The sequence below is a fragment of the Taudactylus pleione genome, unplaced genomic scaffold, assembly GCF_031769625.1.
Source record: "Taudactylus pleione unplaced genomic scaffold, aTauple2 ptg000969l, whole genome shotgun sequence".
In the NCBI taxonomy this organism is placed as follows: Eukaryota; Metazoa; Chordata; class Amphibia; order Anura; family Myobatrachidae; genus Taudactylus; species Taudactylus pleione.
Window position 1 is genome coordinate 1985431 of NW_028285370.1, and position 25771 is coordinate 2011201.

Consider the following 25771-nt stretch of genomic DNA (forward strand, 5'->3'; position numbering starts at 1 on the left):
GCCATTAGCAGTAAGTGCACAGCATCACCCCATGCCGCCTGCAGTAAGTGCACAGCATCACCCCATGCCATCTGCAGTCAGTGCACAGCGTCACCCCAATGCCGCCTGCAGTCAGTGCACAGCGTCACCCCATGCCGTCTGCAGTCAGTGCACAGCGTCACCCCATGCCGTCTGCAGTCTGCTCATGTAGAGATGGTCTTACCTTTTCCCCCCAATCCAGGCACTATTGTAAGCTTTGCATGCACACCAAATATCTTATGTATCTACAGCCGTGTTGGCAGAGACACATTTTAGGATTACTTCCCCTTATGGTAAGGGGGCGGTGTAATGTGACCAAAGTACAGTATGAGCGCCTTCACTTTAAAAATACACCCCATAACGGGCGGCAGCAGAGTCCAATCAGCTGAATGCGTCTTGAGCATGTTTATACTAATATATACAGTAATGTTACTGTTATTATCTATTTACATTATTACAGTGATATTGGTAATGGGTTCGCAGTAATAAGGCATATATACTTCTGCAGCTCAGATTACATTAGTCTTCATTCTAGCACACTCTGGTCTGTGTATCAGCAGTGTGTTACATTAGCTGAGTGTGCTAGAAGCACCAGAGCAGAGAGTGACACCCCAGGCAGGAAAGAGGAACGGCACGGGCTGTGACAGGTGCAGGGTGCTAGAATGAAGACTATTACATTGGCCCCTGAGAACAGAATTTTGATACAGCATAAAACTGTTCCTAATATTCCAACATGACAATAACAAAACATAACAATTGTTTCCTTGGATCATTTTGAATTTAGCTTTATAAGCGGATTGGACGGTTTATAATGAGGAGGATGAGGGCTGGTTGTGTTTCCAGACTTATCTTAGAGACAACTACATTAAAGAAGTGTGTGTAGAGCCAACCTGCGGCTCTCCAGCTGTTATGAAACTACAAGTCCCAGCATGCCCTGCTACAGTTTTAGCATTCCCTAATAGCAAAAAAAAACTGTGGCAGGGCATGCTGGGACTTGTAGTTTCACAACAGCTGGGGAGCCACAGGTTGTCTAGGCCGGGTGTAGAGGATGAGAACGCTTGTTTAGTACTATTAAAATTCAAGTGGTTTCATATGAAAATAAAAATAAAAACAATTCTATTATATGCTATTATGTAATGGATTGATGTGATATTCTATTTTTTTTAAACAAATTTTGTAATTATAATTTTCTATGGTGGTTCAATAAAAAAACTAATAAAATAATAATAATAATAATAATAATAATAATAATAACAATCCCCACAAAAACAAACAAACAGTGAAACATTAAAGTATCTCAGCTTCTGTTTCAAAGAATTTGAAGCACAATTATAAGTTAATCAATTTTGGATGCTATCAATGTTTGTGTAATTAGTGACAGTATTGATGTACTTAGTGATATAAATTAGCTATAATTGGTGTTCCACATAATTGTAAATCTGATCATAAATATTACATTTGTAACAAGGAAATCCCTATTTTTAAAAACACAACACAACCAGTCACTTACCTAGACGAGGCCATGAAGCCTCACATTTAGAGTTACAGCCTCTCAGATGCTTCTCCAGTAGTAGAATTAGAGAAAATGTGCTTTATAATAAAAACAATACACCTTGCTAGGATTCTGTAACTATAATGCAAGTCTCTGCTGAGGGTGAGCCTCACTGGCTGTCCTGTGTTATGACATCACTGGCCACTGTGACATCACTGATTTGCATAACCATGGCAGGTCAGATATCTGACACAGGGTCTCCATCATGCACATGCAGGGGCTCCATCAGAGAGTTATGGGGGGTACAACACTAAGGGGGCCAGACTGCCTGGGGGCCCGCTGTGGCCAGAAACACAGCCTAATTCCTCTGTACTGGGCCCCATATTTCTCTGCGCACATGTACTGTACCTGCTGCCCGGATCACTAGTTTTCTCACACCAAAGAGAGTCATTCTGGGGCAATAGTGAGCTCCTTGTAATAATAAGCAAAGATAAATCAGGGCAAGTCCATGAACTTAGTTTTCTTTCTGAAGTTATTACCTCTTAGTGTAGCCCCATGTACTCTATTAATGCACATTCACATCATACTCTGCAATAAGCCTGTGTACCAAATTTGCTGACTTCCAAGGTGGCAGACAGGTTGGCTCAGCAGGGAGAGGGGTGTCGCAGGAAATTAGTAAGAGGGGGGAGGGTCCCACGGGAAAACTGTCACCTCACATCTTGTACCTCTTGGTATAATTAGATTTATTACTTCTATTTTTGACCAAAAAATGTTACAGCATATGTGCAGTATAATTCTTCTCTATTGCTGCTACACTCATAGCAACAGATTTTATTTTTATTTACATTTACATTTACATCGCTTCTCGGCCTTTTGGCTAAGATCAAGTGTAGTATCTGTTCTTGGGAAACATGGGGTGGAGTACCTGTTCTGCCTCAAGAGGTTTGGATGTCGCTTCTGGGGGAGAATGGGGAAAAACCCTGTGGAGTACTGTGCTGGGGGAGGACTGACTCCTGGTAGAGAGTGGGGAAACACTCGGCGCTAGTATCCGCTGTCCTAAATGGGGGTGAAGGAGGCCCCTGCGTTGGAGCGGAGAACGGCTGGGGCATAGTACCTGCTCTCTTAAGGGGGTTGGTCCAGTATCCTGGCAGGGAACGGAGAAACACTTGGTCTTGCCAGGGCCGGGAGCAGCCTGAAGCCCAAGGTGCCTGTGCCCCTGGTATGGCAGAGCCAGGGGTGCCTGAAAATGCACGGGTATTGGTCACACCTACTGCACTAGTACGGCACTTTGCACTTGCACTTCACCTACTTCTGTCTGCACCTTTCCTTTGCCCCGGCCTTCTGGCTAGGGCAAGGATCATTTTTATTTTTCCCGCAGCCTGTAAGGCTGGGGTCTTATTTATTTATTTATTTTACACGTGTGTTTGCACTTTTTTTGCACCTTCACCACACATTTTTATGTTATTTGTGTGTTGTGTCACGTGTTTTGATGGGGTTTAGGTGAGACCCTTATGGGCCACCCTCTCCCCTTGTGGCCATGGCCCACTCCTTCTGGGGAGGGCTGAAGGTTTTTGTTCGTTCCCCAGGGGGAAGCTTCGGCCAACCCTGGGGAGAAAGGGACGACCCCAAGCCGTGAGGCGGAGGGAAGTCTGAAGGCCCTTGCCCCCTAAGGGGCCTTTTGGCTCTGGGGTCGGGGACTCAAGGGGTCTCCTCAAGCTTCGGCGAGGGGAGATCCGAAGACCCTTTTCTCCTCAGTTGACCTTTTGGCTCTGAGGAGTTGGGGAGTAACGGGGCCCTTCTCCTTTTGGAGAGGGTCCAGGGTCCTATGCCCCCAGCACAGTTTTGCACTGTTTTCCACTGGGTGTTTGGAAAAAAAAAAAAAAAAATGTGAGGCGATAACCAATAATTATAGGACCATATTTTGGAGAATTGTTATTTCCTCTTCTCTATTGAATAGCATCCCTGATATGCTATGGTATATAACATACTATACATATATTAACCGAAGCACTTAGTGCATCACCTGTATGTGAGATCAATATGGAAATAGAATTGTCTATACTGATAGACACACACATATGCCGACCTATACTCAACATCTATAATAGGACATTTAGTGGATCAGGAGCATATGCTCATTTACATTACACACACCAAATTCTTTTTAAATATACTGTATTTTCACTTTTTAGTGCCTTGCTATTATATATACAAATTATTCAAACTTATGTTTTATGTATTGTTTAGTGCACCACTATGGATATTTCCCCCCTTTTTTTATTCCCCTACTTGATTTAACAATATGTCCATGGTAGCACCCCTATTTTCCCGAGTTGAGAGAGAATGATATCTGTGGGGTTTATTCTAACTAAATATTAGGGCATACATGGTGTCTGGTGCAACTGGAAAATAAGAGTTATGGTAAGAACTTACCTTTGTTATCTCTATTTCTACCAAGTCCATAGGGTTCCACAGGATACCTTGGGGTATAGGCAGGGGCGTCTTAAGAGAGGAGGGGGCCCTCACCATGCGGGGCCCCCTCTCTCTTTCTGGTGGCTGGCAGCCGACTGACACGGCTGGTCAGTCACCAGAGCCTTAATACACTCTGGGCACTAGAGTGTGCCCGGAGCTTACTGCGCATGTGCAGAGCGCTGGAAAATGGTCGCAGTGGCCATTTTCAAGGTGTTCTGAGCAGCGCTGACACCCGATGCGGGACACGCGCAGGTAAGTAAGTAAAAAAATGGGTGCAGGGAGTGCGGTGCGGGGCCCCCCGGGGGTCCGTGTGCCCCGCACACACTGCACCCTTTGTAGATACGCCACTAGGTATAGGCGATGGCTCTGCTGTCGGGCACCACACAGTTAATCTTTTAGTCCCAGGCAGTGGTGTAACTAGGGTATTTGGAGCCCAGGGCAAATTTGAAAAGGAAGCCCCCCCCTGATGTGCGCGCGCCAAATGCGCGCATGGCAAAAAAATGGGCGTGGCCACTTAAAAATGGGGCGTGTCAACATGACACACCCCTTTATTTTCAAACTGAACATTCCTATCCATATGCACCTTAACCCCAGTAGTACCTCTTATACAGTATCCCCAGTATGCAGTTGTGGTCCCTCTTATGCAGGCCCATAGTAGTGCCCCTTATATAGTATCCCCAGTAGTGGTCCCCCTTATACAGCCCCCAATTAGTTCCCCTTACTCAGTACCCCCATTAGTGGCCCCCCAAATGTAGTGCCCCACGTAGTGTTCCCCCTTATGCAGTGCCCCCAGTAGCAGTGCCCACAATGCAGTGCGCCCAGTAGCAGTATTCCCTTATGCAGTGCCCTTTATATGGTGTCCCCAGTAGTAGTCCCCCCCTATGCAGTGCCCTTTATATAGTGCCCCCAGTAGTAGTCCCCCCATGCAGTTTTCCCAGTAGTGGTCCCCTTATGCAGGCACCCTGTAGTGATCCCCCCTATCCAGTGCCCCCTGTAGTGGCCCTTCCTATTATTGCCCCCAGTAGTGGTCCCCCGAGTGCAATGCCTCTAGTAGTAGGCCCCTTTTATAATGTCCCCAGTGGTAGTTCCCCCCCAAGTAGTAGTCCCCAGTAGAGTAGCCCCCCCCAGTAGAGGTTCTCCCAATGGCGCCCCCAGTAGTAGCCACCCCTCCCCCAGTAGAGGTCCCCTCAGTAGTAGCCACCCCCCTTCCTCGTTGTGCAGATAGGTTAAAAAAAAAATATATATATATATATATATATATATATAAAAATATACTTACCTGAATCTCTGCTCCTGCTCCTGGTCATTAATGTGGAAACCAGACACCACCTTAGGAAGAAAACCAGGGCGAGTCCTAAGAACCGCCCTGTTCCTGTGAACAATTATAAAGGCAGGGCGACAAGAAAGAGCCTTCAAATCTGACACCCTTCTAGCTGAAGTAATAGCTAGAAGAAATACAGTCTTAGCTGTAAGCCATTTGAAGTCTACTGAGCCCAGGAGTACAAATGGAGGTCCTTGGAGAGCCCTAAGGACCACAGCCAAATCCCAAGAAGCCACTGGAGGGACAAAGGGAGGCTGAGGGCCTGATTCAGAGTTGGACGCTATTTGCGCTCGCTCGGTCAGAAAAAGGGGCCGGCTATTTAAATTGAGCGCTCGCTCTTTGCGGTCTGTTGGCGCCTCAATGTCTGAGCAAGCAAACGAAACATGCGCTCGCTATTTTGTAAAGACGCCCCCTGGCTGCTCACATCCTACGTCATCTCCGCTATTTATTAGATTAATCAAGTACAGCGAAAGGCATCTGAACTGCTCACAGTGCTTGTGGTAGGTTTATCCTACCGCAATCATGCGAACAGTTCAGGTTAAGAGACAACCAAGTGACATGGCCGATGACGTTGCTTTGTTAATTATGCACACCCTTAAAATGCCCGTTTTGACCGTTTGGCACGCCTGCGTTCGGATCTCCACTCCCCGTTTTCAAGCACCTTCCCCTGTTACCACCCACAAACGCCTCATCCTGTCACTCAAATTAGCAGGCACTCGCTATTTGGCGAGCACTTGATTTCCGATCGCACTGACTGGTTGGCGCATGCACATTATGACCCATACGCATGCGCAGTTGTGCGAACATCGCTCAGAGCGAACGAGCGGCCGCTTACGAGCGGCTCTGAATCAGGCCCTGAATGCGAAGGACACCCTGCATAAAAGTGCAGATATCAGGAAGTGGAGCAATCCTATGCTGAAACCACACTGACAGTGCGGAAACATGCACCTTCAAGGATGCAAGGCAACTTGTAAACTCACCTGTAGGAAAGCCAGAGCCCTGGATATCCAAAATACCTGGGGATTGTACCCCCTGGGCGACACCCATCAACTAGGTAAACTACACCCTGTTGTAAATCCTGGCAGAAGCGAGTATCCGAGTTCTGCGCATGGTGTTAACCACATAGTTGGAGAATACCTTAGCCCATAGGAGGGATGTCTCAAAAGCCACGCCATCGAAGACAGATGACCCAGATCCGAGTAAAAGCAAGTACCCTGAGACAACAGGTCCGAACGTTGAGGCAACAGCAATGAAGTGTCGATGGAGAGACTCTGCAGAGTACCAGTGATGGCTGGGCCATGCTGGAGCCACCAGCAGGATCGTACCCCCTTCTTGCTTGAACTTTTGAAGGACACAAGGAGGAAGGGATAACGGAGGAAACTGGTACACAAACTGGAAACAAACTGGAAGATCCACAGAACCGACAGTGTGTCTACCAGGAGAAACTCTGCGTCTCTTTTTCTGGACCCGTACACAAGCAGCTGGCGGCTGTGTCTGGAGGCCATGTGGTCTATATCTGAAAGGCCCCATTTGTCCCCTAGGAGCTGAAATACCTCCCGGTGAGGAGACCATTCCCAGTTGAGGACTCCTGAACACAGCCGAGATGGCCGGGAGATTGCCGTCCGCTCAAGTCAGAATGTAGGATACCTCTTTAAGGGCCGTCTGACTTCCTGTTCCTCCCTTGACAGTTTAAGTAAGCCACTATAGTGGCATTATTTGACTGAATTTGCACTGGTTGTCTGTGCAGAATAAGTCTTACATGTTGTAGTGCTTTGAACACTGCCCGAAGTTCCAAGATATTCATCAGAAGCGCCAATTCCGCTGAAGCCCACCGTCCCTAAAAAAACATGTGGACCCGTCACAGCCCCCCAGCCCCGAAGACTGGCACCCGTCGTGAGAAGGACTCAGCCCAGGATACCTTGATGAGATGAGACGTCTGTAATCACCAAGTTAGAGACAGGCGCCCCACCAGAGAAAGCACCATCATTTGTGACTTTATCCGACGGGACAATCCATCCCACCTCGAGAGAGTCAACCTCTGCAGAGGTCTGGAGTGAAACTGGGCATAATCCACCATGTCAAATGTTGACACCATGGACCCCAGTAATGGATACTCGGCGACCTTGAAGACAAATGCGTACCCTTGTGTGCAACGCCGAGAGCTTCGCCTCTGTTAAGAAGATTCTCTGCTGTTGAGAGTCCAACAGTGCACCCAGATGGAACTTCCTCTGGGATGGAATAAGTGAAGACTCCTTCCAATCCATCCGCCAGCCGAGGGTCTGCAACACCGATATAGTCAGTTGCAGATGGCTGCATAGTAATTCTGGAGATCCTGCTAACAGTAGGAGGTCATCCAGATAGGGAAGCAGGCGAACCCCCTGAAACTTCAGTAGGGCCGCCATGACCACCCTTACCTTAGTAAATACCCGTGGTGCTGTAGAGAGACCAAAGGGTAGACCTGAAACTGATAATGGTGATCCAGTGCAGCAAATCTGAGGAAACATTGATGAGATGTTGCAATAGGGACATGCAGGTAGGCAACCTGGTTGCCCAGAGACACCACAATGTCTCCAAGTTCCATAGCTAATACAATGGAACGCAGAGGTTCCATCCTGAACAGAGGTACCCTTTTGTAATCTGTTTAGGAACTTGAGGTTGAGGCTAGGATGGTATGCACCGCACGTTTTTCTGTACCAGAAAGAGGTGGGAATAATAACCCATCCCTCTGTGGGGTGACGGGACAGGCACTATGACCCCTGCCAGGAGCATAGAATGCACCACCTACTGGATTTCCAGGGCACTTTCTTAAACTGAAGGAAGGCCTGCAGTGAAAAATTGATAGGGAGGTCTTCTCGGGAGGATAGGGCATATCCGTGGGAGACCACTTCCTTTACCTAAGTGAGGAGGACCCAGTCCATCTGCGGTGGTTTGACACCAGCCCTGGGCAAACAGTAGAAGTCAGTCCCCACCTTGGGGCTCCCCAAGGGGAGGCCTGACCCGCCAGGCTGAGGGTTTGTCGTCCGGTATGGCGGCCGGACATCTACCGCTCCAAGTCTGTTTCTTGGCCCCAGAGGGTCTCGGAAAGCACTGCACCTTAGGCTTACCCTGGGGACGATAGAATCAAAAAGACGAGCTCCCAGATCAGGATGGAGTAGGAGCTCAAGGCAGGCATGCAAAATTAGCTGTTGCCAGTGTATCCACAATTTTGACTAAATCAGGGCCAAACAGAACCTGAGCATTATAAGGTAAGCATTCCAATCCCTTCTTGGATTCCGCATTTGCTCTCCAAGAACATACCACAAGGAGCGGCGAGCGGACACCGCCGCTGCCGAAATCCTTGAAGTAAGAATCCAAAGTTGCCTCATTAATGTACACAGCTGAATTCAAGCGTGTCACATGAGAATCCACCTAAGAGGGAGACTCCCATTTAGTGAAATAGTTGTCTGCAAAGGGGTATGCATAAGCCAGGTACCTTAGCGGTTAAATCATTTCCTTAAAATAAGCGTACGTAGGCATAGCCGTGGGAAGGCCATTGTCCATGATGAGCATTACCATTCAGACTCAACTCCCTTGGGAGGGGGCTCAGAATCAGATAAATCCAGGAGTTCACCCTCATCAGACTACATGTCATCATTATACTTGAGTGATGGGGGGGTAACAACGGTCTCTTAGCAGGCCTAAACGGAGGTTCCTGTAACCCACCCGTCAGGTTCTGAACTGTAGTGGACAAAGTGTTAACCCAGATAGGTTCTGCGGGGGGGAAGCGCCTGTGGAGGAGGACATTATGCCACCTTTATGCCAGTGGGGGGAACGCAGGAGGGGCAGACAACTGATCCACTAAGGCATTTAGAGCATGTGTAGGCAAGACCATGGAGGCTCCTGTGACATTTCAGGCACAGTAGGGGTACAGGAAAGGGCATAATATAGCTGTACATAAACCCTCCTGACATACATCCCCTTCTCCTCTACCTACTTTACATCTGGAGCAGGCAAGTTGGTGAGGAGCACTATTTAGCATTGAATCTTCGCTCCCAGACAGGATACATAATGTGACCCACCACACAGTGAGAACTTCTGACTGTGAGTCAATTCCCACCCTGACGGTACAGTAATGAGAGGACTGAAGGGAGGAAAGATAAAGGGATAGCAAAAAAAGGCTGACAGAAGAAATCAGACACAGCGCTAGCATAAGTCACCAACTATGCAGAAAAAATAACCTGCACAATAGCACTATAATCGACTACAAGACCTAATGTCTAGTAGGAATAGTGCTGCATACTCTGTCCTTACTACTGGAGGAGAGGTATGCAGGGGGGAACCAGGCACCGCTGTGTGAGACCAGCGTTGTAGCTCAAAAAAGATGGGCACCGGAGAGCACAGTGTGGGCGGGCCCGGGTGAGGAACGCTGGAACAGCCCGCTGAATCACTGAGGAAAAAGCGTCGCTGTGTGCATCGGGGGAGGCGCCGCCTGTTCTATACAGGGAAGCACGCTCCCCTGGCATGCCTTTAACTCCCAGGATGCTGGAGCGCAACTCCGTGGTGCTCCAGCCCCATATCCCAGCGGTTCAGTGATCGCAGGCTCTTGCCTGGCTCCACAAGCAGCCGTCCCCAGGGAGCCCCCAGCCCTGGGGACAAAAAGGTGGACTGTGCTTCAGCGGGGGCCTACTGCAGACATCCGCTGCTTACCTCAATGTCCCCCGTGAAGATCCGGCCACAGTCCAAGACCCCCAGGGGTTCCCACTAGCTGGAACCCCTAGGAGCCCGCCGAGTTCCCCGGATCAGTACCGGTGGTCGGCGCCGGTGGGGTGTCGGAGTGGCAGCATGGATGTCCACTGGACTGTCCATGCTGACCATTCTTCAACATCTTCAGGGGCTGTATCAGCATCCCTTCTGTGCAGTGACCCGACTCCGGCCGGGCACCTACGAAACTGAAGGTACCTTGGCCTGGGGGCAGGGTATAGGAGAGGAGGACCCAGTGCATCCAGGGACTAAAAGATTAACTGTGTGGTGCCCGACGGCAGAGCCATCGCCTATACCCCAAGGTATCCTGTGGATACCCTATGGACCCTGCAGTAGAAACTTGCTTTGAAATTCTATTGCATTTCTATCACATGCCACCTGTGTGACCAGAGCAGTTTCTGGTTCTGACTTACTCATCCAAAGAAGATGGATTTCAGGTGGTCAGGTGGGCAGGATGGATTTCAGGTGGGCAGGATGCTGCTGCTACATCTGCTGTGTAACCTCACCGCTATACGGCTGTGGTCCAGACGGACTCTCTGAGGCTGGAGGCTGTAATGTAAGAAAACAAAACAAGTTATCTAAAGCAAAAGGAGTGACTTCATATATATTCTTGTCTAACCTATTAAATGCCCACGCCCCTCCTGCGTCCCTCCTTACTGATGCTGTCACTTCTTATTGACATGGATACAGCCACACACCACTTACTGACATGGACAATGACTCATACTGCTTACTGACACGGACACTGCAATACACACTGCTTACTGACACAGCCACACACTGCTTACTGACAAGGACAATGACTCACTGCTTACTGACACAGACACTGCAATACACACTGCTTACTGACACAGCCACACACCACTTATTGACAAGGACAATGACTCACACTGCTTACTGACACAGATACTGCAATACACACTGCTTACTGACACAGCCACACACAGCTTACTGACACGGATAATGATTCACACTGCAATACACACTGCTTACTGACACAGCCACACACCTCTTACTGGCATGGACAATGCCTCACACTGCTTACTGACACAGACACTGCAATACACTGCTTACTGACACAGCCACACACCTCTTACTGACAAGGAGAATGCCTCACACTGCTTACTGACACAAACATTGCAATACACACTGCTTACTGACACAGCCACACACAGCTTACTGACACGGACAATGATTCACACTGCAATACACACTGCTTACTGACACAGCCACACACCTCTTACTGGCATGGACAATGCCTCACACTGCTTACTGACACAGACACTGCAATACACTGCTTACTGACACAGCCACACACCTCTTACTGACAAGGACAATGCCTCACACTGCTTACTGACACAGACATTGCAATACACACTGCTTACTGACACAGACACTGCAATACACACTGCTTACTGACAGGAACGAATCCAATTCGGTGCGAATTGTGAGGTGCGAGTTGATGTTTTCTCTGCAAATTCACATAGCAAATTCATGTTGCAATCCAATAGGAAATCGCACTGAACCATACTTGCCAACCCTCCCTCATTGTGCAGGAGACTCCCTGAAATAGCAGCAATCTCCCTGTCTCCCTGAAGAGTCTACCAATCTCCCTCATTTCATCTTACCCCCATTATGACACTGTTATATAAAAGAAAAAAAAGAGATATATACATTATAATGGGATCATTAGTATAATTTACCTGCATTGGTTATAAAGCACAATGATCCCTATGGTTACATGTATTTTCTGAGAAGTATCAGTGTGTTTCCATCAACAAGTAGATGTTACTAGCTGCTTTGGGGCTCATTTACATGTGGCTATAAATCAATTTTATGACACGCCTCTCAGATGTAGCAGTACACGCCCACTTTACTGCCGCGCTCATAGGTGCTGCTTTCACAATCTCCCTGAAATGCTTTCTCAAAAGTAGGCAAGTATGCACTGAACCCACCAGAGTAAACACAAAATTTTTCCATCCGCACCTCCCTGGGGGTGAGAGATGGGGCCATATTCAATTAGACGCAAAAAGCCGAGATCCGCGGAAAAGTATCGCCGATCTCGGCTTATTGCGTGGCGGAAACTTATCTCCATATTCAATTCCAGCCGCTTTTCGCGTACATGGAAAGTCAATGCAATGTAATAGGCAAAAATGATGCGCCTCTGTATAGCAGGAGAAAAGAAGTGCAATTTTTTTATTTTGGGGTGCAAAGGTGGGGAAACCACTCAGAACCCTTGGGACAGCCCCCCCAAAGGACAACTGTGTCAAAAAATTCAGAAAAAAAAGAACACCCCAAAAAAGTACTTTCATTTTGGGGGCGAAGTAAAAAGTAGGGGGACAAGCATAAAAACTAGTGAAATAGACTTTTTGGGGGTCTGTAAGGATGGGTCAGGTGTTTTTAGGATTGCAGGTGCATGCAGCAGGTGCGTTTTTCACGATATTTAAAACTTCACTTTAGAGACTTTAAACCCTGCTAGCACCCATTTTCATGTACCCCAAATTTATACAGGACTATTTATTTTCCCCAAAAAGCCTGCTTTATGCCATTCTTCACCACTTGTGCAAAGACGCTAATAAGAAGCAATTAACACAACTTAACTACCCCAAATAGATTTATAAGAGCTATTCAGACACATCTACACTGATCCCCAATGTTAGTGCATCTTTTTGGGGGGTTCAGGCTGATTTTCCCATTTCTGACAGCACTTTCCACCTGTTCCGACTTCGCAGCTTGCCATTTTTGCGTGGTTTGGAATTAAATAGGGTGAATATCGGGGGCGCACACAATAAGTTTCCGTGTCCAAAACACGTGATGTAGACGGAAAGTCGGGCAGGCGAACTTTATCTCGGACGTTAAACTAATTGAATACCGACCATGGTAGGGAAAATCTTTGTTTTAAGGATACAATGTTGGAACAACCTGCAGAACCCCATGTGCCTCAAATTACCCCAAAATCAACTTGTTAGTTTAATCACCCCAAATGTAATTACAGTAGTTTTCTCATTGAAAAATAATACATTTGTAATTTTTTTTTAAGTACCCTCAAAGCACCCCAAAATCTCCTTATATCCTACGTTTTTTATTCACACCCCTCTACACCTACAGTACAATAATAACAAAAAAATCATTCCATGCAAACTCACGTAGTATCATCCCACCAGGACTAACATCATGTCAATTAGAAGATCTTTTGCCTCAGAAAGTGAACAAAACACAACTTACTCATCCATTTGGGGTACACACCACGGTTTTGACACAAACTTGCTCTGCTACTTCCACAGGAAATCAGATGTTAGCTTGTGAGGCATATTACCGGCAGCAGAGAGCCAAACACTCACTGGCAGCAAAACAGAATTCTGATTTCTGACATTTGTTTTATTATTATTTTATTTTTTATTAATTAAACAACTTGTCTCCAGTACAGGAGACATTTTCCTTGAGCCCACATCCTTATCATCAACCAGCTTCGGTCTTCAAGAAAATGGAGACGACGCCAGACCCACTGTCAGACATTTGGGGACATGTTTTAACCAGGTCAATCAGAGAGTGGGGTCGGGCCATCACCATGGTACCTTGAAAGCAACAAGCCTTGGATGTAAGAGGGACTGGAAGGTTCCTGCACCTACAGAGCATAGCTGGGGAGCTGCTCCTTCATGTCAGGGGTACTTTATTTTATACACTAGTTTTTTTTTTTAGCAGGGTTAGGCAAAGTGTGACACTCCAGCTGCTGTGGAACTATACCTCCCAGCATGCCCTGCCACAGCTTTGCTGTTAGAGCATTATAACCGTGTGGCAGGGCACGCTGGGACTTGTAGTACCAGATGAGCTGGAGTGCGTGACGTTGCCTAGCCCTGTGTTAACTTATTATAGCCTAGAAGCCTGATTGATATAATCACTAATGCATGGGGTGTGACAACCCTGATATCAGATTTTTTACAGTGGGTACAATTTTATATATTTGTCCCTGTTTTTTTACTGCAAGGTACCATGCTGTCCAGCCGGAGGCTATTCTCATTATCTATTATTATTTGGTCATTTTCAGGAGTGGTCTATGTCTGCCATCTAGTCCAGGTTCAGCCGGTAGTGGCACTGCAAGTTCCAGCATAACCTTCCAGCTACACAATTCCTCTGTTCCTTGGGCTTAATCCAAAATTGCACGCAATGTCGATGTTGGACGCAGTAGGCGATTTTGCACGTGCGGCTATGCCGTAGCGATGGTCACCGCCAGGATTCAAAATGTATTTGATGCGTAACAGTGAATGTGGTTGTTACATTTATAAAAATGGTTTCCAACATGGGTGCAGGTGAGGAGTAAGTGTCTGTGATATGTGTCTGGCATAAATCAGACGCATAGGCTCCTGTCCAAGACCCACACTTAAAATAGTCATCGGTGTTGCTTTGTATGGGTGTCGCAATTTGTGATTTTTTTTTTTCAGTGAACCTAATTTGCGTTTGCGATCAAATTAGAGTCTAATGTTGTTTTGTGAAGCAGAACTGCTAAAACAATGATCCTGGACATGTTCAGCCGCTTACATATTTCTCCATTCCAGGACCAGCCCTAGTGTAAGCTCCAGAGATCTGTCGCCCATGGAAATAGCAGAATAAGTAGGAGAATTTGTGGAAAAATTGCAATCTGGGTCAGTAGAGGTTACGGAACCATCGCTTGTGGCTTCTGGCAGCATCATTAAGTCAGAATCTGAAAGGATGGCTGAGATCGGAGAGACTAGTAACATCGGTCAGAACATTTCTGACTGGTTACTGGAAAGACAGAAGTTCAGGACCCAGTTGGACAGTATGGGGGACATAGACAAATGGCTGCATGGAAAACTGGACCTGACAGACCTAGAAACCAGGGTACAGGATAGGATAGATGAGAGAAGTCTCAAAAGTCGAATGTCCCTAGAAACCACTGAAGAAACGGTGGGTTCAGCACTTAGAAATCACAGTTTTCAGCAACTTTAGTCCTATCGAAAGCCAAAAGGCAAACTTATCCTTCATCACCGATGCAGCTTAAGGTGGGACTTAACCAGAAATGTGAAACACTTATCCTTAAACTCTATGTAACTGCCCATTCAAATCTTTATAGTGTTACATGGGTATTTTATACTGACTTATATGAATCTTCTCAACCACTCAGTGGGAGCTACCATGTTGGTTTTGCTAAGCGTGTTTTACATACTGAGAGCTAAGACCATGTTATTATTACAGAAGGACAATATTCTTATTTATTAATAGGAGGTGTAAACAGGTAGAGGATGGTAAAACATAATGTTTATTTATTGACCCAAATCAGTCATTAAAAATGTGGGGTATACTTTATTTAAAGATGGTAAAGGGCAGTAAGCAACTTCTGAATAGCAATACACTACAATTCAACCACACACGCTTTAGCACTATATCCATTTCTGTGCACTGGAGTTCCACCTACACTGCTTCATCTTCTCCTGGCATCATTGCAGTTAAATTGGGGTCTAAGGAGCTGATTCAGACCCGCTCTCTAAGAAGCATTCGCTCATTGCTGGCGATGGTTTGCAATGTGCGCATGCGTATGCATCGCAGTGTGCAAACTAGTCCGATCGATCGGGAAGCATACACTCGCAGACAGCCCAGCAGAGTGAGTGACAGGAGCAGCTGTTTGTGGGTGGTAACAGGGGCTGGCCACTAGAAATGGGGGAGTGGAGGTGCAAATGCAGACATGCCCAAGTGTCTTAACACCGTATCAGAGGCGTGCATAATTAACAGGCAGTGTCATTGTACTCGTCACCTGGTTGTTTTTTACACTGAAGTGCTCGCAGCGCTTGCGGTAGGGTATAGTCAACCTCAAGCGCTGTGTTCGCTTCTGATGGTACCCGATGTACCGATGGTTGCATACGCTTCCTGGAGATGTCGTGCGCTAGTGGGTATCTTAAGACAGGCTGGTGGGCATCTGCATACACAAAACAATCACATGCCAAGACATAGTGGGCGTGCTTATGCCTTGCCGTGCAATCGTCTGCCTTGCTGGTTGTGTGCCGAATTTGCATAGGCTGTGTGCGTGCGAACGCATCTAGCGAGCGAGTCTGAATTGAGCCCTAAGTACTAAGCCTTGGAGAGAGAGAAAATGGATGGAGATAAAGTACCGACCAATCAGCTCCTACACTACATAATATTAGCACCACTTTGGGTCATATATTGAACGCTAACTCACCTGGTGGCACCCCAGGATCCTCCAGCATGACAATACAAGGATCAGCATTCCCTCCAGAAATTATTTTGGCACCCCCTCATACTGACATACACCCCAAGTAGAGGCAGCATTTCAGTTTACTGATTAAATCTCTGATTAAATAATGAAGGGTTTTCAGGGAACTTGCGTTGGCTGCACTGAGAATGCATCTGCTCTGGTTTGAAACATCTTTTCACTATTCCCAGATACTTGTGATATCTGATATACCTCAACTAGATGATCCCTGTTACCAGATAACTATAGTATTCTGCTTTCAGCCATATAAAACTGAGGCAGGCGGTCGCTGCATGATGAGGAGCTCGCAGTCCCGTGTGATCACACCCACCATCCAGCAGGCTAACCCAGAAGCCCTGGCTATCCTGGAAGGTTACCTGAATCAGTGCCGGCTGTGCTTGGTGGACCTCTATAACCAGACAGACAAGAGCAAGAGGAAGCAAATCTCCAGCCATGACCTGAAGACTGTGAGAAAAGAGGTGAAGATTTAAGAATGGTGGTTGGGTTGTTTGGTCAAAGGATAACTCTCTCCTAAGTTCTTATTTTCTCTTACTTGTATATAAATACATACTATATTTAAAAAATCTTTCTAATATAGCTATCGTATAGAAAAAGTGTATCCAGTGGTGCTGGCCCTCATGTAATAGGCTCCTCAGTTCCTGCATTCAACCTTGGATAGTTGAGAGGTTTATTGAACTGATTGCTGGACTGTAACGAAAGCCCTGCTCTTTCCTAGGCTAATTTTCCCATCAGTGACTTGCAGTTTGATGACCTGGTGATCTCACTCAGCAATAAGCAGCAAAAATCAAATCAACTACAAGGAGCTGTCAGTGGGACATTATTCCTAGAGGAAGAAGAACATGGAAGTAAGATTCTCTACCTGAATCCTCTGGCACATTCTCTTCATTTGATCTCACAAACGAAGATGAAGTATCTTCCCTCTTCTCTTCCTCCTACTGTATTACCTCTACTCTAGATCCTTTACCCTCACAAATCAGTAAAGCTCTGTCTCCTGTGCTTATCCCAACCCTAACTAAAATCTGTAATCTCTCTCTCTACTGGCAACTTTCCATCACTGTTCAAGCATGCAGTGATTACTCCTATTCTGAAAAAACAAAACTCTGACCCCAACACTCTCTCAAATTACCGTCCTATCTCCCAGCTCCCATGCCCCTCCAAGCTACTTGAGAGACTTGTCTACACCTGCCTCACACACTTTCTTAACTCACATAACTTATTGGACCCACTTCAGTCCGGCTTCCGTTCCCAACACTCCACAGAGACAGCACTGACTAAGGTAGTAAATGATCTGGTCACTGCCAAGGCTAAAGGCCATTACTCACTCCTAATTCTTCTAGATCTCTCTGCTGCTTTTGACACTGTTGACCACTCTCTTCTCATATACACACTACAATCCCTAGGTCTTAAGGACATAGCTCTTTCTTGGTTCTCTTCCTACCTATCTGATCGCTCTTTTACTGTTCGTTTTTCTGACTCTGCCTCCTCTTCACTACCTCTATCAGTTGGAGTACCACAAGGCTCTGTCTTAGGGCCTCTGTTATTCTCAATCTATACCTCCTCTCTTGGCAAACTAATCAGCTCTTTTGGATTTCAGCACCATCTGTATGCAGATGATACTAAAATCTATGTATCTTCCCCAGATTTATCACCATCTGTACTGGTCCGTGTCACTGAATATCTTTCTGCATTTTCTTCTTGGATGTCATTTCGCCACCTGAAACTTAATATTTCTAAAACAGAATTAATTATATTTCCACCAGCCAATAACGGTTACCAAACTGATCTCTCTATCACTGTTGACAACTCGACAGTCCACCCTGCTCCACAAGCTCGCTGCCTTGGTGTCATCCTTGACTCTGAACTGTCCTTTGTTCCCCACATTCAATCTGTCTCAAAATCATGTTACATACATCTAAAAAACATATCCAAAATTCGACCATATCTCACACAAGACACTGCAAAAACTCTAATCCATGCACTTATTATTTCCCGTATTGACTATTGCAATAGCCTCCTTACTGGTCTTCCCAAAAACAGGCTATATCCATTACAATCAATTATGAATGCAGCTGCAAGGCTTATCTTCCTTGCCAAACGTTCATCGTCTGCTGCCTCGCTCTGTCAGTCCCTCCACTGGTTGCCGGTTTTGTACCGTATTCAATACAAAATACTCTTACTTACACATAAGGCTATTAACCAAACCACACAAACATACATCTCTTCACTCATTTCTAAATATCTCCCTATCCGACCTCTCCGCTCAGCACAAGATCTGTGTCTCTCATCCCCACGCATTACTTGCTCCCATTCATGGTTGCAGGACTTTCTTCGGGCTGCACCCACTCTATGGAATGCCTTACCTCGCACAATACGACTTTTCTCTAGTCTCCAATCCTTCAAGCGATCCCTGAAAACTCACCTCTTCAGGCAAGCTTATCAGATTCCAGAACCACCCACATAACCTTCATAGCCCCATATGTAATTACATCCCCATTCACAGTCCACACACAACCTCACACATCGTCTTTCTCTCACATCCTCATGACATTTGGCTGACATTCCGGTGTAAATGGGTCATGCAACTGTGCCTTCTGGCTGGACCAAAATGCAATATATAGCACCTATCCTTGTGTATCAATGCCTATTTCCCTATAGATTGTAAGCTTGCGAGCAGGGCCTTCCTACCTATATAACTGTCTGTTATTACCCAGTTTTGTTCTATTAATGTTTACAATTGTAAAGCACAACGGAATATGCTGCGCTATATAAGAAACTGTAAATAAAAAAATAAAATATGAATGGGTCAACCGTCAGACTAACACGGTCATCTCCTACACACCCTCACCTTGGGGATCCATCCTTTGCAGAATAGTTGCCCATGGTCTTATTACTGACCAAATATTGGTTTTCTATCTAATGAATGAGAGACAAAGCTGAGAGCATGATAAGTGTGGTGGCTACGTCATACATCTATACATTACGGCTGTTAGTTTTTAGGTGGTGTTAATGGGAAATTTTCAATGAAATGAGTGGATAGTGATAACATGGCAGAAAACATGGTGTGACCATACTTACACTGCCCATGGCATGGACCATTATGCCTGTGGTAACATCATCCTTTGTGGGTACAGAGAACAGATTGCTCCTTCACTACAAAAAAGCATAAGTACTGTTTTTGTATGGGTGTAACGTGAGCTGCGATGCTGCGTATTTTGTGTCTCCGTTGGCCACGATCATGTTAAACATAAGTTTCCGCTGTCCTTGCAGACGCAGTGATGTATTTCCAGCCTCCCAGCGGCCACAACACTGAGGGAGGCAATTCTCAGCCTGTGGTGACCCTCTCTGGGATGCTGGATGGCCTAGGAAGCATAAGAACAGAATCTTGGCCAATCCACAGTGTGCAAAGCGGGGGGAGCAGGTCACAGTTTCTGCAGGTTCCCCCAGTCAGTTTGGAGGAAAGAAGACTCCTCAGCTATGAGGACATGGAGGACATTGGGAAAAACTACAGAGAGAGGAAGCGCAGAGTAAAGGTGAGGATACCAAAGATGGAGAGACGAAGGCATTGCCACCACTCCCGTTGTTACTGAACTACAAGTCTCAGCATCCTTTGCCAGAGAGTTATACTTCGTACAGGAATAGCAGTCATCACTGTCAGTGGCACTTACCCTTACCCTATATTGGGTGCAGGGGATGCGTCTGAAATTGGCATTTACTGTGCATTCACACAACTCATAACAGAACGCAACACAGCAAACCCATGAAACATCCACAAAATGCGCATCCATATTGTTGCCATCCATTTAGTATCCGTACTCAAAATGGCGTACCACTATGAATAGTGCATATATTCGCATAGATGCATGTGCAACCCGAAACGCCTGCGCGGTCTGCAAAAAATCACTAGATGCGGCCGCCTACGAACCTGTGCATGGTTCAGGATCAGGCCCTTAGTGTCAGGCTTAGGGAACCTGGCGACAGCACAGTTAGAGCAGTGCCGTTTGGTGCGCACTGGCAATGCTGCCGTGGATGCTCATTCCCTGCCTTCTACACGGGAAGGGGAAACAGTAGAGCTGGTGGAACAGTACCGGAGACAGGGGCTGCAGCAGTATTACAAGATCCTGAGACTGTGCCAGGCCTATGAGGTTCCTCTCACTGAGAAGCTGCTGGAACGAGGTGAGGAACCAGTTTTATAATGTGTGCTCTAGAGACTTTCATCTTGAATTGGGGATATTCCTGGTGCCAGGGTCCGATTCAGCTTTAGACAGATAAGGCTGAGAGGTGCCTAAATAGGGGATGGGATGCAGCATCTGATTGTAGCTGAGGGGAGGATGAAATGTATATAGTAGGGACACTATATTCTGTAACATAACTGGGAAAGCTATATAATGTACTACGTAAATAGGGGAATCACTTTTTTTATTTTAGTCAAATACTAAATTATTATAGTATCCATGCAAACATATGTAGCACTCAATGTACTGAAATAATTAAATTGAGACAAATATAACTTTAACAGTCCATTTAACTATGAATGAAAGACAGACTTTTCATATTTGCCAATTAATTTGAAAGTGCACCAGTATACATGGTCATCTGTATGATATAGCAGTGATTCCCAACCTCGGTCCTCAAGGCACACTAACAGTCCTGGTTTTGGTGATATCTATGCTAAAGCACAAATGGTTTAATCAAAATAAGGTACTAATTAAGGGCCTGATTCAGAGGCGCTCATAAGCGGCCGCTCGTTCGCTCCGAGAAATGTTCGCACATCTGCGCATGTGTATGGGTCGTAATGCGCATGCACCAACCAGTCATTGCGGTTGGAAATCGTGCACTCTCAAAACAGCGAAGGTCTGCTAATTTGAGTGACAGAATGAGGCGTTGGTGTGTGGTAACAGGGGAAGGTGCTTGAAAACGGGGAGTGGAGATCCGAACGCAGGCGTGCCAAACGGTCAAAACGTGCGTTTAATGGGTGTGCATAATTAACAAAGCAGCGTCAAGTAAAACCTACCACAAGCACTGCGAGCAGTTCAGACACCTTTCGATGTACTCGATTAATCTAATAAATAGCGGAGATGACGTATGATGCAAACGGCCAGGGGGCATCTTTACAAAATAGCAAGCGCATGTTTCGTTCGCTCGCTCAGACATAGAGGCATCAACAGACCGCAAAGAGCGAGCGCTCAATTTAAATAGCCGGCCCCTTTTTCTGAACGACCGTTCGCAAATAGCGTCCGGCTCTGAATCAGGCCCTAAGTTCTTTGTGCTCAAGTATGGCTATCCTTAAAACCTGGACTGTTAGTGTGCCTTGAGGACCGTGGTAGGGAACCCCTATGTTATAGGGTAACATGGTAATCCAGTCACCACCCATTACATAACAGCATGTGCTATCAAGAGCAAATAAATTACTTTTACAAACTGCAATAGGTCCCAGCAGCCCTAGGGGCCCCTGTATGCTGCGCAGGTTCTGGGCTGGTTATTTCATTACCCCCTCATTGCAGTCACTGGAACACAAGTACAAACCACTCAGTGGACATAGGAATGTTTCTAGATCAGATTTTCAAAATTCAAAAGTAGAAACTCTTCTGTATCTACTAATCAGATCTCACTGGTGGTGAGCGTGGAACCATTCTAATCAGACCTCACTGGAGGTGAGCATGGAACCATACTAATCAGACCTCACTGGAGGTGAGCATGGAACCATATTAATCTGTCCTTACTGGAGGTGACCATGGAACCAAACTAATCAGACCTCACTGGAGGTGAGTGTGGAATCATACTAATCAGACCTCACTGGAGGTGAGTGTGGAACCAAACTAATCAGACCTCACTGGAGGTGAGTGTGGAATCATACTAATCAGACCTCACTGGAGGTGAGTGTGGAACCAAACTAATCAGACCTCACTGGAGGTGAGCGTGGAACCAATCTAATCAGACCTCACTGGTGGTGAGCGTGGAACCATACTAATCAGGCCTCATTGGTGTTGAGAGTGGAACCATACTAATCAGACCTCACGAGGTGAGTGTGGAACCATACTAACCAGACCTCACAGGAGATGAGTGTGGAATCATACTAATCAGACCTCACTGGAGGTGTGCGTGGGACCATACAATTGTGTCTGCATGGTAAGATGTAGGTAATACTGTAACACAGCCTGTAAATCTCTCCATATTGTCTGTGCCTCTATAAACAGCATTATTATATCCAGGGGACAAACTGATCACCTGCGGACCAGGGCACCAGCTGCCACTTCGCCAGCCCGGAACAGTAACCATGTCCAAGGATAAATTCAAGGGAAAGAGCTGAGTGTCAGGGAGTGCTGGCACTATGCTCTTTTGCAAAGGGGACACATAGACATAATGTATAAATGGCGCAAACAATCTATACCTCTTCCCACTATGGTATCTTTTAAATAGACATTTTTGGGTGCCATAGTAAGATTTTGTAAGGGCCCCATGGGCAACCCAAGGGTGAAATGCCCCCACAAATATACGTCATGCTAAAATTTGACATGACCAGGTGACCCCCATCCATATGTAGGCCACAAAGCATCTTCACCCCCTGCTATTATATGGAGACAAATACCTTCGGTGAAATATATTCAGAAACATTCTGTATATGTACGTGCCTTAAGCATAGCACAGGAGTATGGCAATGTTTCAATTAAAGTTTCAACAACAGTATGACATTTGTGGAACATGTCCAGCCAACGCGAGAGTCCCACCCTGACTTTCTAGAAATCAGAAAACCACCTAAGAAGTCTACAGTTAGTGGAGATAGCTCTGTTGTCCCATAAGGGATGAATCAATATTTGATCCAAGTCATTAGTGTGGAAGGGGAACCCTAGCTGGGGCACAGGTTGAAGCTGTGTTCAAAATCACGGGTTGGAGCCATGTTGGAGCCCAGGCTTATGTCTGAAAGGGGTATAACAAACTTTTTATCTCTTCTTCCCCTGGAATAGACAGAAGCTCTTTCACCTGCCAAGTCACCATTGCTGTTCTTCTGCAGCTTGTAGACGATATCATCACTGACCTCTTCTGATCCGCCAATGAGCTTAGTAGGGTAACCCAGGAACACCCTTTCTGACCACAGCGTACCTGGCTTAGACCCGGGAAAAGCTCTGGTCATGACCATGGCCACGGACCTGGGTCACATAACCCAGGTTAAACTATTCACACTGACACATGACCTGTTTTTTTTTCCCGGGTCCTTGCCTTGGTGTGAGAGGGATATTAGTTGTAGCTTTACATTTAAGAAAGTTATACCACTCTCAGACATACTTTGCTTAAGCTTAAACAGGGCTATGCATTACTGTTAGTTCTGCCAAATAAAACATGGGAATTCCCAGCTGAGCGAACCCATAGCCCCAGATGTAAGTAAAATTGGCGAGACCTGGAGTGGCTGTTATAAGTTAGAGAACACAATCATCTTTATCAAATTGACTTGACCCAAATAAGATTGGGGGAGATTGTTTGTCATTTCTTGAATGGAAGTTTTGTTTCAGGGTTTTATGTTACTTGTATCCTTCTTATTCAATACTTCCTCCATTCTGTTTTGTATTTCCTAGCGATGGCCCGTATCCTCCGGAAACCTATGTCAAATGGGTCAGGACTAAAGTGAGGGGCAAGAAAAGAGTGAGGAAAGAAACTCTGAGATGTTGGATGACGTATGAGCAGTTTCAGGAAATGATTGGGTGAGCTGTGGGAGGACAAAGGGGTTCAGAGTCCTGGTACAAAGACTGATCCGTACATGTCATTCAGTACGGCCACTGGCCAGAATACACCACCCCTCCATATATAGCGACACTTTTACCAAGACAAATCTAGCGCACAATTCCCAAGCACATTCAAAAAGGGAACCAAACACCCCTCGGGGTCCCTTCAGTTGCTGCTGGTACCAGAGGTACCATGGTGGTGTTACACCTCCCAACTGCCCGCAGAGGGCGTACTTGCCTACTTTCAGCTCCCTCCTTCCGGGAGGGAGTTGTCAGGCTTCCACAGCGGGGAGGGGTATCACATCTGAAAGAGGGCGTGATGCGGGGATGATACTCTATAGGGGGTGGAGCATAGGGACGTGACCACAATCGTGTCAACATGGCCCCCACCCCCTCTTCACAGTGCGGAAATTGACGGGGGTGGGTCCACAATGACACAATTTAGCTCAGATCGCATCATCAGGGCCCACGGGGGGGGGAAGGGGTAGGCGGCCTCCGGGAGACTTTCCTGCCTTTCCAGGGGGCCGGGCGCGGCACCAGATTTTCAGGAAGCTTCTGACTGAATCGGGAGGGTAGGCAAGTCTGACATAGGGACTTTCCCCTCAAATCGTGACAGTACGTTTTTACTTTTCATATAGACCCCACGCATGGGGGTGATGGTGCAGTTCACCATCTTCTATAACATATTAAAAAAATATATAGATTTTTTTCAGATTGTTCAGTTTTGATTGGATTACAATAAGAAACTGAATACAAATTTGAAAATAATTTATCGACTATAAATAGCATGAAGTGAGCCTATTGGTTACATCACCGACAGCTTCTAGTTATGTTCTACTAAATGCAATCCTTCCCTATAACCCCGAGCTATCTATATGCGGAACAAAGAGGCCCTGCCCATCTCCAACATGACCTTGGCAGTGTCTTTACTAAAAAAGTTCTTAAAACATCTCAATATGTGGAATATATAATACTATTATCCCCCTTTATTCTTTATTATTTTTATAAACCTGAAGCGGCGGTTCTTACATCGGATGACAATGCATTTTGGCCAGGACACCTTGCGGAGAAGCTTCACATCTATCTGCTGAAAGCTGCTGAGAGAGGCTCGAACCCGTCACTGACTAGGAACCAAATCAATCACAGAGGCTAATGGGGGGTATCCACTTAGCGACATACAAACGACAGCATGATTGCGACATTGCAATCGTGCTGTCGTTTGAATAGCTAGTGATGTGCCTAGACTGAAAGTTCACTCGTTCAGTCCCGGCACATCCCTCATCCCCGCACATGCAGAACCTGACGAGATCGTCAGCTTGACCTGCATGTACGGGCGATGTCGGATGTTGGAAGCGACCCGCGGGCACGCGCTTCGCGGGTCACTTCCGTCCAAAACATCCCCGATGCATGCGCGATTTACAAGCGATTGCACGATAACGACATCATTATCGTGCAATCGCTTGCTTAAATCGCTTAGTGGATCCCCCCCATAAGACCTCTCTGAAACATCTGTTGTCTAAATGTAATAAAATCAGAAGTTACATTTGTTATTTTCGTCACTGTTTATGGTGCGGGAGGTGGAGGGCCTACGAAATCTAAGGCGATGTTGGGTATTAGTTATTAAATAACGAATGTAATGAGTTAATTGAATGACGGAGACGGCACAACCCAGGGCGCCCTCTGGCTTTGATTGGTTGCTATAGGTATTAGCACATTTTCTACCCAATTATCTATGCATCAGATTTCATAAACGCCCCTCAGTATGTGTA

General features: G+C 46.2%; 2 pseudogenes; both read left to right on the forward strand.

The window, feature by feature from the left end:
* The first annotated feature begins 2367 nt into the window (after positions 1 to 2367).
* On the forward strand, positions 2368 to 2440 carry LOC148454870 (U2 spliceosomal RNA; annotated as a pseudogene).
* A 12310-nt stretch (positions 2441 to 14750) lies between these two features.
* Positions 14751 to 25155, forward strand: LOC148454871 (EF-hand calcium-binding domain-containing protein 12-like; annotated as a pseudogene).
* The last annotated feature ends 616 nt before the right edge of the window (positions 25156 to 25771 follow it).